We start from the raw sequence: 12256 nt of genomic DNA on the forward strand, positions 1-12256 counted from the left end.
TCCACTTCCGGAGGGTGCCAATTCCTTGGTTGCTCTTTGGTAAGTTGGTCTTCTAAAAAGCAAAGTTGTGTGTCTCTCTCGTCCACCGAAGCGGTGTATGTGGCGGCTGGGAGTTGTTGTGCACAACTCTTATGGATGAGGCAAACTTTAAAGGATTACGGTATCATTTGTGACAAAGTGCCTCTTTGGTGTGATAATGAAAGTGCCATCAAGATTTCTCTTAACCCCGTGCAACACTTCAAGACGAAGCATATTGAGATTCGATATCACTTCATCCGAGATCACATTAGGCGAGGGGAGATCGAGCTCAACTACGTCAACACCCATGATAACCTTACAGATATTTTCACGAAGCCTTTGGATGAAGCAAGATTTCGCGAGTTAAGGCATGAGCTAAATATCATTGATTCGAGCAATGTTGCTTGACCCCTTGCACACCCCACCACACTCAACTTGTTGTCTAATCTAGGTGTAGGCATGGACATAGGGGGAGTATTGTTCTCTCAATGAACTCTCCCTCCCCCCATTATGCATAAAGTGATCAACTCTTTCACATTAGCCATTTTTTATGGTACTTGTGCTTCAAAGACGAGTTTTGGTCATGGGCCCAAGGATAATTCTTCGCGGTGCCATACCAATTGACTCAAACATAGGTGGCTCCGGCCACCGCCCTCTTCTTGGAGAGGTTGTGTCTCGTTTTTGGTCTGTGTTGGTTCTTGCCTCTCTTACTTCGTGGCGAGCTCGTGCTTGTGGTGTCCAGTGTGTTAGTTCCTTGTTGTGGTCTCTCGCTTGAAGGTTCCGTGCTTAGTTGTTATCTTTGGTTGAAACTGTTGTTTTTGAGCCCACGGTACTACCGCGGCCTACCACGGTACTACCGCAAGGAGGGCGCGCGGTACTTCCGCACCCAGCGCGGCAGTAATTTTTTACTACCGCCTGGGGGAGCGGTACTACGGCCTCGGTGCGGTACTTCCGCCCGGGCGGTAGTACCGCGATGACGTGCGGTACTACCGCGAGAGGAGTGAGCAGTACTTCTGCACCCAGCGCGGCAGTAATTTTTTACTGCCGCCTGGGGGAGCGGTACTACGGCCTCGGTGCGGTACTTCCGCCCGGGCGGTAGTACCACGATGACGTGCAGTACTTCCGTGCGGTCAAGGGCGCGTGGGGGTTAACCACGGGCAGGGGGAGTTCTAACTCCCCCATACCCATTCGTCTCTCTCCCCACTTCGTCTCTCTCTCGCTCAAGAACAGCGCCGGAGGTCCTCGCCGGATCTCCGTCTCCGGCCGCTCTCCTCGGATTCCGACCGGTGGGATCGTTCCCCACCACTCCCTCTTGCCATGGAACAAGGTTTCTTCCCAATCCCTCTCTTTTTCTTTTTCGTCTTGTTGCTTTTAGGTTTTGGGAGATGCAAGTTGTTCTTGAGATTTTAGGCCAAATCTATGCAAGAGTAGGATGTAGGAGAGTAGTTTTGTGTAGTGTTGGTACTTGCTATAGTTGTCCCGTGATGGATTTGATTGACCGTAGTACCGCGTGTTGACACGGTTGTGCTCAGATCTCCATGGCTATTTCGGATCTGCAACCGTGCGGTACTACCGCTCCTTAGGTGCGGTACTACCGCACGTCCGGTACTACCGCCCTGCTGGTGCGGTACTACCGCACGTCCGGTACTACCGCCCTGCGGGTGCGGTACTACCGCACGTCCGGTACTACCGCTCCTTGGAGCGGTACTACCGCACGTGGCACAACACGCGTTACTACCGTTATCTCAAATCCCTCTTGTGGCACTTCTCACGTGCCAAGTCTATTTGTTTCTCCTGCTTTGCTGTGGTCTTTGCATTGATCCTTCTCGCGTTTCGTGCGTGTTTGTTTTGTGGTGTGTGTTTAGGTGGTGGCTCAGGTGCTCCGGCTCGCCGCTCCAATCCAAGCCGTGACACGGGATCCAAGCGTATGCGCAACACAGAGGAAGCAGAGGGCTCCAATGCCCCCCAACGCAGAACCAAGACCTCTGCCACCAAAGAGAAGGAACCCGCCAAGGGTATGGATGAGATACCGCTTGCTGAGTTCATCGCTCAGAGAAAGATCAATCCATATGGAAACCCTCGTGCTAACTTTCGAGGGAATGACCTATTCTGGACCAAGCAGCAGAATCTCATTTATCTGGATGTCATCAAGGCCAAGCGAAATACCCATGTGGAGGTGAAGTGGATCAACATCCATCACATGCGCAAAGAGGCGCACCGGGAATACTTTGGTGAGGCTTTGGACCTCGTAGAGCAATTTGGCATTGAGCATATCATCTCATTCCACAAAGACTATGATCCTGAGATCCTTGCTCGGTTTTTTGCCTCCGTGCATTTTCATCCCAATGAGGAAAGGACCATGACTTGGATGACCAATGGCCGACAGCTGATTGCTACTTGGAAGGAATTCATGACCCTGCTTGGGGTTCCGGATGAGGGGCTCGCCACACCCCAAGGTGTTCGCCCTCATGCCAATCCCGAGTCTGCCAACAAGAACAAGCTCATGCCCTACCTTGTGGAGAAGAAGCTCTCCAATGGCAAGTCAACTTGGGTACTCAACTCCTTTCTTGACATCATGCCCCGGATCTTCCGCAACACTCTCTTCCCACGCATTGGGGACAAGGACAAGGTGCATGCCTATCTGGTGGATATGATGCTCCTGTGTGAAGATGCTCGCAACTCTCAGACACAGCCACTTGATGTCTCACATATCATGTGGATTGAGCTTCGGTTTGCGGTCTACAACCGCAAGGTCCCCATCTATGGACCTTATTTTTTTCTGTTGATCTCGGCTACTTGGGAGCGGGTCTACCCTCAGGATGAGTTTGAGGCCCCTGGTTGGATCCGGCATGAGCCCATCAACCTCCGTATCAAGCCTCAGTGGGCCAACACTACCTCTCGTGCCGATACTGCGGCTGCCATGGACGTAGATGCAGATGAGGATGAGGAGGAGGCAGCAGACGAGGACAGCTCTGAGGGTTACATCCCTCCCACCTCTGAGCCTTCTTGGGCTAAGCGACCGAAGAACAAGATGAAGATGTTGTTCTGTATGCAAGCAAAGGGGCAGTACCAGACCCATGTGGCTTCCAAGGAGACTCGCCGCCGCGACAAGCGGATTTTCAGGACCTTTGGCGAGAACATATCTAGCGGGTCAGAGGTGAACATCACCCCAGAGGCAGAATGGCTGCACAAGCAGGGCTATCGGTGGACCGAGTCTGAGGAGGAGTCCGTCCCAGCTGCAGAGTCTGACGAGGAGCGTGCCAGTGACTACTCCGCTTGAGCCACCACTATTGCTGTAGGTGTCCTCTCTACCTTTTTGGCGTCTCGATGCCAAACGGGGAGAGAGTGTAGGATTTGCTGCGAGTTGTGTCGTGTTTGGGTCAGTTGAACTTCGTTTATTTCGTTTGCTTTGGTTTGCTTTGGTTTGTGCTCGTGAGACCTTCTATCATATGGTGTAAGACATATGCACTCTATCGTACCGTAGTGAGCTTATTCTATCTTGTTCTTATTACATTTTTCTCCTGTCTATCTTGCTTAGCTTTAGCCTAATTGCAAGATTTGCCATGTCTATAAAATATAGGGGGAGTGTTGATCCTAGTATGTGTGCCGTGCAGTCCAAAGCACTCATCGAGATAGCACACATCTAGGGGGAGCCCGTCTATATTTTAGAGACTTGGGGTTTGCCCTTGCTCTTTGCGTTATACCCTCGTGCAAATCCCGTGTTGTCATCAATCCACCAAAAAGGGGGAGATTGTAAGGGCATTTTTATCCCTTAGTTGGTTTTGGTGATTGATGACAATGCTTTTGCGGACTAATCATGTGCATCAAATATTTCAGATATATTGACTAGGCACAAGATGATTGGGTTCCCCTCAAAGGCTATAGAAGACGGCGTTTCTCTTCGGTTCTTTTCGGTGGTATTGAGTCGTAGGGAAGCCGTACTATTAAGAGGGGGTCCGCTTTGTAAAGGTTGGGTGGATTCATCACGTACACATCGTCCCTTGCACCTCCTTTCCTCTTCCCTTTGGAGCATCCTAAGTTTTCCTTGTCTATGCAATTATAGCTCTTGTCTGTCGAACTAGGAAGTGCGGTAGTACCGCCCGCTGGTGCGGTAGTACCGCAAGGCCCCATGGTAGTACCGCTTCTGGTAAGCGGTAGTATCGTGGTCCCTGCTTAGTTCCGCAACTACGCGGCTGTAAGGGGCGGATGTAATTTTTTACATCCGCACCTCGCGCGGTAGTACCGCGGCTGGCTTACGGTACTACTGCGTCGGGTTTTTGCATCGACTCCAACTCTGCGGAAGTAGCCACGGATGTAATTTTTTATGTCTGTGCCTTCCCATCCCTGGACAACCCCTGCCTTGCGGTAGTACCGCAAGGGGGAGCGGTAGTACCCCGCCAGCAGTACTACCGCCCTCTGCCTTAGTGCATGTGTGGTTGTTCTGGTCCCTGCTGCGTGGGTGGTAGTACTGCGGGGCTCTGTGGTAGTACCGCGCCTCAGGTACGGTAGTACCGTGTGCCCCTGCGGTAGTACCGCGCCTCAGGTGCGGTAGTACCGCGCTGTGCAGGCTGAGTTGGTGGATAACGGTTGGATTTGTTCTTCCACTATATAAGGGGTGTCTTCCTCCTCTAGTTGACTACCTCTTCCACCTCCAAGCTCCATTCTCGCCCGATCTCCTTCCCTAGCCAATCAAACTTGTTGATTCTCTAGGGATTGGTTGAGGAGGCCCCGATCTACACTTCCACCAAGAGATATTTGAATTCCCCCACTAATCCCTTGTGGATCTTGTTACTCTTGGGTGTTTGAGCACCCTAGACGGTTGAGGTCACCGTGGAGCCATAGTCCATTGTGGTGAAGCTTCGTGGTGTCGTTGGGAGCCTCCAATTAAGTTGTGGAGATTGCCCCAACCTTGTTTGTAAAGGTTCGGTCGCCGCCTCCAAGGGCACCAATAGTGGAATCACGGCATCTCGCATTGTGTGAGGGCGTGAGGAGAATACGGTGGTCCTAGTGGCTTCTTGGGGAGCATTGTGCCTCCACACCGCTCCAATGGAGACGTACTTCCTCTCAAAGGGAAGGAACTTTGGTAACACATCCTCGTCTTCACCGGCTCCACTCTTGGTTATCTCGTGCCTTTACTTGTGCAAGCTTATTTGTGCCTTATCTCTTGCTTGCGTGTGCGCTTATTGTTGTTGTATCATATAGGTTGCTCACCTAGTTGCATATCTAGACAACCTACTTTGATGCAAAGTTTAAATTGGTAAAGAAAAGTTAAAATTTGTTAGTTGCCTATTCACCCCCCCTCTAGTCAACTATATCGATCCTTTCAGCTTCAGAGACGGCTGCATTTACGTTAAATAGGGCACCATCTAAATCCGTTGAGACGACACCTTATGAACTGTGGTTTGGCAAGAAACCCAAATTGTCGTTTCTTAAAGTTTGGGGCTGCGATGCTTATGTGAAAAAGCTTCAACCTGATAAGCTGGAACCCAAATCGGAGAAATGTGTCTTCATAGGATACCCAAAGGAGATTGTTGGGTAGACCTTCTATCACAGATCCGAAGGCAAGACATTTGTTGCTAAAAATGGATCCTTTCTAGAGAAGGAGTTTCTCTCGAAAGAAGTGAGTGGGAGGAAAGTAGAACTTGATGAGGTAACTGTACCTGCTCCCTTATTGGAAAGTAGTTCTTCACAGAAATCAGTTCCTGTGACTACTACACCAATTAGTGAGGAAGCTAATGATGATGATCATGTAACTTCAGATCAAGTTACTACTGAACCTCGTAGGTCAACCAGAGTAAGATCCGCACTAGAGTGGTACGGTAATCCGGTTCTGGAGGTCATGTTACTTGACCATGACGAACCTACGAACTATGAGGAAGCGCTGATGACCCCACATTCCGCGAAATGGCTTGAGGCCATGAAATCTGAGATGGGATCCATGTATGGGAACAAAGTGTGGACTTTGGTTGACTTGCCCGATGATCGGCAAGCCATCGGGAATAAATGGATCTTCAAGAAGAAGACTCACGCTGATGGTAATGTTACTGTCTACAAAGCTCGACTTGTTGCGAAAGGTTTTCGACAAGTTCAAGGAGTTGACTACGATGAGACTTTCTCACCTGTAGGGATGCTTAAGTCCGTCCGAATGATGTTAGCAATTGCTGCATTTTATGATTATGAAATTTGGCAAATGGATGTAAAGACTGCATTCCTGAATGGATTTCTGGAGGAAGAGTTGTATATGATGCAACCCAAAGGTTTTATCAATCCAAAGGATGCTAACAAAGTGTGAAAGCTCTAGCGATCCATTTATGGACTGGTGCAAGCATCTCGGAGTTGGAATAAATGTTTTGATAGTGTGATCAAAGCATATGGTTTTATACAGACTTTTGGAGAAGCCTGTATTTACAAGAAAGTGAGTGGGAGCTCTGTAGCATTTCTAATATTATATGTGGATGACATATTGTTGATTGGAAATGATATAGAATTTCTAGATAGCATAAAAGGATACTTGAATAAGAGTTTTTCAATGAAAGACCTCGGTGAAGCTGCTTATATATTGGGCATCAAGATCTATAGAGATAGATCAAGATGCTTAATTGGACTTTCACAAAGCACATACCTTGATAAAGTTTTGAAGAAGTTCAAAATGGATCAAGCAAAGAAAGGGTTCTTGCCTATGTTACAAGGTGTGAAGTTGAGTCAGACTCAATGCCCGACCACTGCAGAAGATAGGGAGAAAATGAAGTCATTCCCTATGCTTCAGCCATAGGTTCTATCATGTATGCAATGTTGTGTAACAGACCTGATGTGTGCCTTGCTATTAGTTTAGCAGGGAGGTACCAAAGTAATCCAGGAGTGGATCATTGGACAGCGGTCAAGAACATCCTGAAATACCTGAAAAGGACTAAGGATATGTTTCTCGTTTATGGAGGTGACGAAGAGCTCGTTGTAAATGGTTACGTTGATGCAAGCATTGACACTGATCCGGATGACTCTAAGTCACAAACCGGATATGTATTTATACTGAACGGTGGAGCTGTCAGTTGGTGCAGTTCTAAGCAAAGCGTCGTGGCGGGATCTATGTGTGAGGCGGAGTACATAGCTGCTTCGGAAGCAGCAAATGAAGGAGTTCACATCTGATCTGGATGTCATACCTAGTGCATCGGGTCTAATGAAAATCTTTTGTGACAATACTGGTGCAATTGCCTTGGCAAAGGAATCCAGATTTCACAAGAGAACCAAGCACATCAAGAGACGCTTCAATTCCATCCGCGATCAAGTCAAGGAGGGAGACATAGAGATTTGCAAGATACATACGGATCTGAATGTTGCAGACCCGTTGACTAAGCCTCTCTCACGAGAAAAACATGATTAGCACCAAGACTCCATGGGTGTTAGAATCATTACTGTGTAATCTAGATTATTGACTCTAGTGCAAGTGGGAGACTGAAGGAAATATGCCCTAGAGGCAATAATAAAGTTGTTATTTATATTTCCTTATATCATGATAAATGTTTCTTATTCATGCTAGAATTGTATTAACCAGAAACTTAGTACATGTGTGAATACATAGAAAAACAGAGTGTCACTAGTATGCCTCTACTTGACTAGCTCGTTGAATCAAAGATGGTTAAGTTTCCTAGCCATAGACATGAGTTGTCATTTGATTAACGGGATCACATCATTAGAGAATGATGTGATTGACTTGACCCATTCCTTTAGCTTAGCACTTGATCGTTTAGTTTGTTGCTAGTGCTTTCTTCATGACTTATACATGTTCCTATGACTATGAGATTATGCAACTCCCGAATACCGGAGGAACACTTAGTGTGCTATCAAACGTCACAACGTAACTGGGTGATTATAAAGACGCTCTACAGGTGTCTCCGATGGTGTTTGTTGGGTTGGCATAGATCGAGATTAGGATTTGTCACTCCGTGTTTCGGAGAGGTATCTCTGGGCCCTCTCGATAATGCACATCACTATAAGCCTTGCAAGCAATGTGACTAATGAGTTAGTCACCGGATGATACATTACGGAACGAGTAAAGAGACTTGCCGGTAACGAGATTGAACTAGGTATTGAGATACCGACGATCAAATCTCGGGCAAGTAACATACCGATGACAAAGGGAACAACGTATATTGTTATGCGGTTTGACCGATAAAGATCTTCGTAGAATATGTAGGAACCAATATGAGCATCCAGGTTCTACTATTGGTTATTGACCGGAGATGAGTCTCGGTCATGTCTACATAGTTCTCAAACTCGTAGGGTCCGCACGCTTAACGTTCGGTGACGATCGGTATTATGGTTTTTGTGTTTTGATGAACCGAAGGTAGTTCGGAGTCCCAGATGTGATCACGGACATGATGAGGAGTCTTGAAATGGTCGATACATAAAGATTGATATATTGGATGACTATATTCGGACACCGGATGAGTTCCGAGGGTCACTGGATAATTGTCGGAGTGCCGGGGGGGTTATCGGAACCCCCGGGGGAACTAATGGGCCAACATGGGCCTTGTGAGAGAGAGAGAGGAGGGGGCCTTAGGGCTGGCCGCCCCCCCTTGAGGAGTCTTAATTGAACAAGGAGGGGGGCGGCGCCCCCTCTTTCCCTCCCTCTCTCCCTCTCCTTCCTTCCCCCTCCTAGTAGGACTAGGAAAGGAGGAATCCCTACTCCTACTAGGAGGAGGATTCCTCCCCTCCTTGGCGCGCCTATAGGGCCGGCCGGCCTTCCCCTTGCTCCTTTATATACAGGGGCAGGGGGGCACCCTAGAACACACAAGTTGACAGTTGTCTTAGCCGTGTGCGGTGCCCCCCTCCACAGATTTCCACCTCGGTCATATCGTTGTAGTGCTTAGGCGAAGCCCTACGTCGGTAACTTCATCATCACCGTCATCACGCCATCGTGCTGACGAAGCTCCCCCTCGATATTCAGCTGGATCTAGAGTTCGTGGGACGTCACCGAGCAGGACGTGTGCAGATCGCGGAGGTGTTGTACTTTCGGTGCTAGGATCAGTCTGATCGTGAAGACGTACGACTACATCAACCGCGTTGTCATAACGCTTCCGCTTTTGGTCTACGAGGGTACGTGGACAACACTCTCCCCTCTCGTTGCTATGCATCACCTAGATGGATCTTGCGTGTGTGTAGGAATTTTTTTTAAATTACTGCGTTCCCCAACACATGCCCCGTCCAAAAAGTCCGAATCCTTCCTCAGTATGCCTCGGGCCTCCTTTTATATGTCAAAGGGGTTGCCACAACAGCCCACAGGAGGTGGAAAGTATGTACATTCTACAAGTCTATCGCCTGGCACCATAGGACAAACACATTTAATGCACTGCCGACGTGCCCTCTTGCTTTATCGGGGGCGGGAAAGAAGCTCGTCCCGTCCGTCGCCGCCTCGCCTCACTCCGATGCACGTCCAAGCTGACGAGGAATGCAGCGCCACGCTGGCTGGGTGCTGAGCTTGCGGTGCCAGGGTCTTCACGAAGATATGTATGCCACCACGTAGGTGCTTGGCTAGTTGGCCTAGAAGCTGCATGCTGCCATGCAGGCACTCGCCTAGTTGGCGGGCTGGCCGCCACGTCGGAACGGGCGCAGGGCAGCAAAACCTTGGTAGGTGTGGGCCTGACTGCGGCTCTGCAGATGTCCCCGGCAAGGGTCTTGCCGGGGTCTCATGGGCGTCCCCGTCAAGAGTCTTGCCGGGGGTCTTCGTCTTCTGGTTCTTATCTAGTCTTGCAGGCCTTTGGTCTTCACAAAGATCTGCATACCACCACGCAGGCACCCCCGAGCCTTGGTCCTGACATTGTCAATGGTGTCAGAACTCTCAGGCTCAAGGCTGGCGGTCTTGCTGGTGTTGGGCAAGTTGCCCCGGCAAGGCTTTTGCCGGGGCCGCATAGGCCGCCCCGGCAAGGCTCTTGCCGGGGGAAGCCCATCTTGCCCCTTTGCTCTTCGCGCCTTTGGCTTGAGCGCTGCTCTGGTAGTCTTGTATCTTTGCTTCTTCTGCCTCGCCAAGCCCGGCCGCAGGTGCGGCTACAACTGCCCGTGCACAAGTAAAGGGGTACAGAAGGCCCCTACTTTTGTACACTGACAGGAGCCCCCGGGCCACACATAAGCGCAGAGCGTTGTTGGGCCAGGCCTAGAATGGTGCGCAGGCACGCGTGGCAGAGCTTTAACTGCGGTAAATCCTTCGCCAGTTGCGCTTCCCCACGACCCGCATTGAGTGCATGACGTGGGGGTCGTGCATGGGACGGTTTGGAGGGGACGCTTTCGGAGGTTAGGGCTTGTGAGGAGACCCTGAACAAGGACCTGGAGGACGAGAAGCGACTGCGGAGCGATGACGCCGCCGCCCACAAGGATTACGTGAAGAGCGTAAACCTCTAGATCGGCCGCCTCGTCGTCGTCGCAGAGAAGCTCACCACCCAGCTAGCCAACATAGGCATGCCGGATGTCAGGTTCTCCCAGGAGACGAACGTGAGCCCCAACGCCAGGCTGACCTTGTTCTTTGAGCGCATCCTCGATGCCCTGGAGCAGCTCCGCTCCAACCGAGCAGCTTATCTCGCCAATGAGGCTCGGAAGCTCTGCTGGGGCGCCCTGACCAAGGTGCTCACCAAGGTGGCATTCTGGAACCCCAGCGTCGACTTCGCCGACGCATTGGAGAGCTTGCCGGAGGATGCGGACCTCACGGCGCTCGAGGAGCGTATCGAGCCCATCATCAGCTGCGTCGACGGAGTCAAGAGGGTGGAGGGCCAGCGCCGGGACTAGGCACCCCGTTTCTCATCGCCGCTGCGAGTTCATGACCAAGACAATTTTATCTTAAGTTAGAACTGCAGCAACTTATTGATGTAATATAACTCTGTAGTACTTTGAAACGAAGCATGCTATCTTCCTGTTCGATCTTTCCTTGTATGTACACATCCTACGCCTAGTTGGATAGGTTTGCCGACGCGTAAACCCATGTTGTGGCGCTTTGAGGAAGGATCCTTAGCAGCCTGCCGGGGGGCGCTTGCTGCCGGGCAAGCCACCTTGCCGTTCTCAGCGCGGCCGCTTGAACTGTTGAGCGGACTCGAAACAGAACAAGGGCGTTGCCAATAGCGGAAGGGTTCCATTGCGTACAGGTTTTCCATACAAGGAGCAAGATCTTTCGAGGAAAATAACCCTACAAAAAGGAAATTACTCAAGGTTTTGCGTGACTTAGCTTTTCCGTCGTCACGTGGATGATTGTCGCGGCTGCGGACGGTACTGGAGTGTGGCTGATCGACGTCGCCTTCTCCTCTCGATCCATCCCGATGAGGGAGTCGATGTGTTGGCTTCAAAACCGGATTATCATAGCTTCAGCGCTCCCCCTACCTAGCGCGCCAAAGATTTCGGGGGAAACGACACCTATGGGATCACAGGGAATCCCTACTACGGTCGGTGGGGCGTGGGGCTGTGCAAAGAGCGGGTCTAGAAGATCAACATGGGGGAATTTTTACCCAGGTTCGGGCCGCAAACGATGCGTAAAACCCTAGTCCTGCTTTGTGTGTATTTAGTGTTCTTGAGCTCTTGAACTAGCTGCGGTGCATGCCCAGTCCAAAAAGTCTGAATCTTGCCTCAGTATGCCTTGGGCCTCCTTTTATATGTCAAAGGGGTTGCCACATCGGCACACAGGAGGTGGAAAGTATGTACAGTGTACAAGTCTATCGCCTGGCACCGTAGGACAAATGCATTTAATGCGCTGCCGACGTGCCCTCTTGCTTTATCGGGGCGGAAAAGAAGCTCGTCCCGTCCGTCGCGCCTCACCTCGCTCCGACGCGCGTCCAAGATGACAAGGATGTAGCGCCACGCTGGCTGGCTGGCTGCTGAGCTGGTGCGGTGGCAGGGTCTTCACGAGGATCTGTATGCCACCACGCAGGTGCTTGGCTAGTTGGCCTAGAAGATGCATGCTGCCACGCAGGCGCTCGCCTAGTTGGCGGGCTGGCCGCCACGTCGGAACGGGCGCGGGGCAGCGAAACCTTGGTAGGTGTGGGCCTGACTGCAGCTCTGCAGATGTCCCCGGCAAGGGTCTTGCCGGGGCCCCGGCAAGGTGATACGTCTCCAACGTATCTATAATTTTTTATTGTTCCATGCTATTATATTACCTGTTTTGGATGTTTATGGGCTTTACTTTACACTTTTATATCATTTTTGGGACTAACCTACTAACCGGAGGCCCAGCCCGAATTGCTATTTTTTTGCCTATTTCAGTGTT

The sequence above is a fragment of the Aegilops tauschii genome, chromosome 4 (genome assembly GCF_002575655.3).
Source record: "Aegilops tauschii subsp. strangulata cultivar AL8/78 chromosome 4, Aet v6.0, whole genome shotgun sequence".
Lineage (NCBI taxonomy): Eukaryota > Viridiplantae > Streptophyta > Magnoliopsida > Poales > Poaceae > Aegilops > Aegilops tauschii.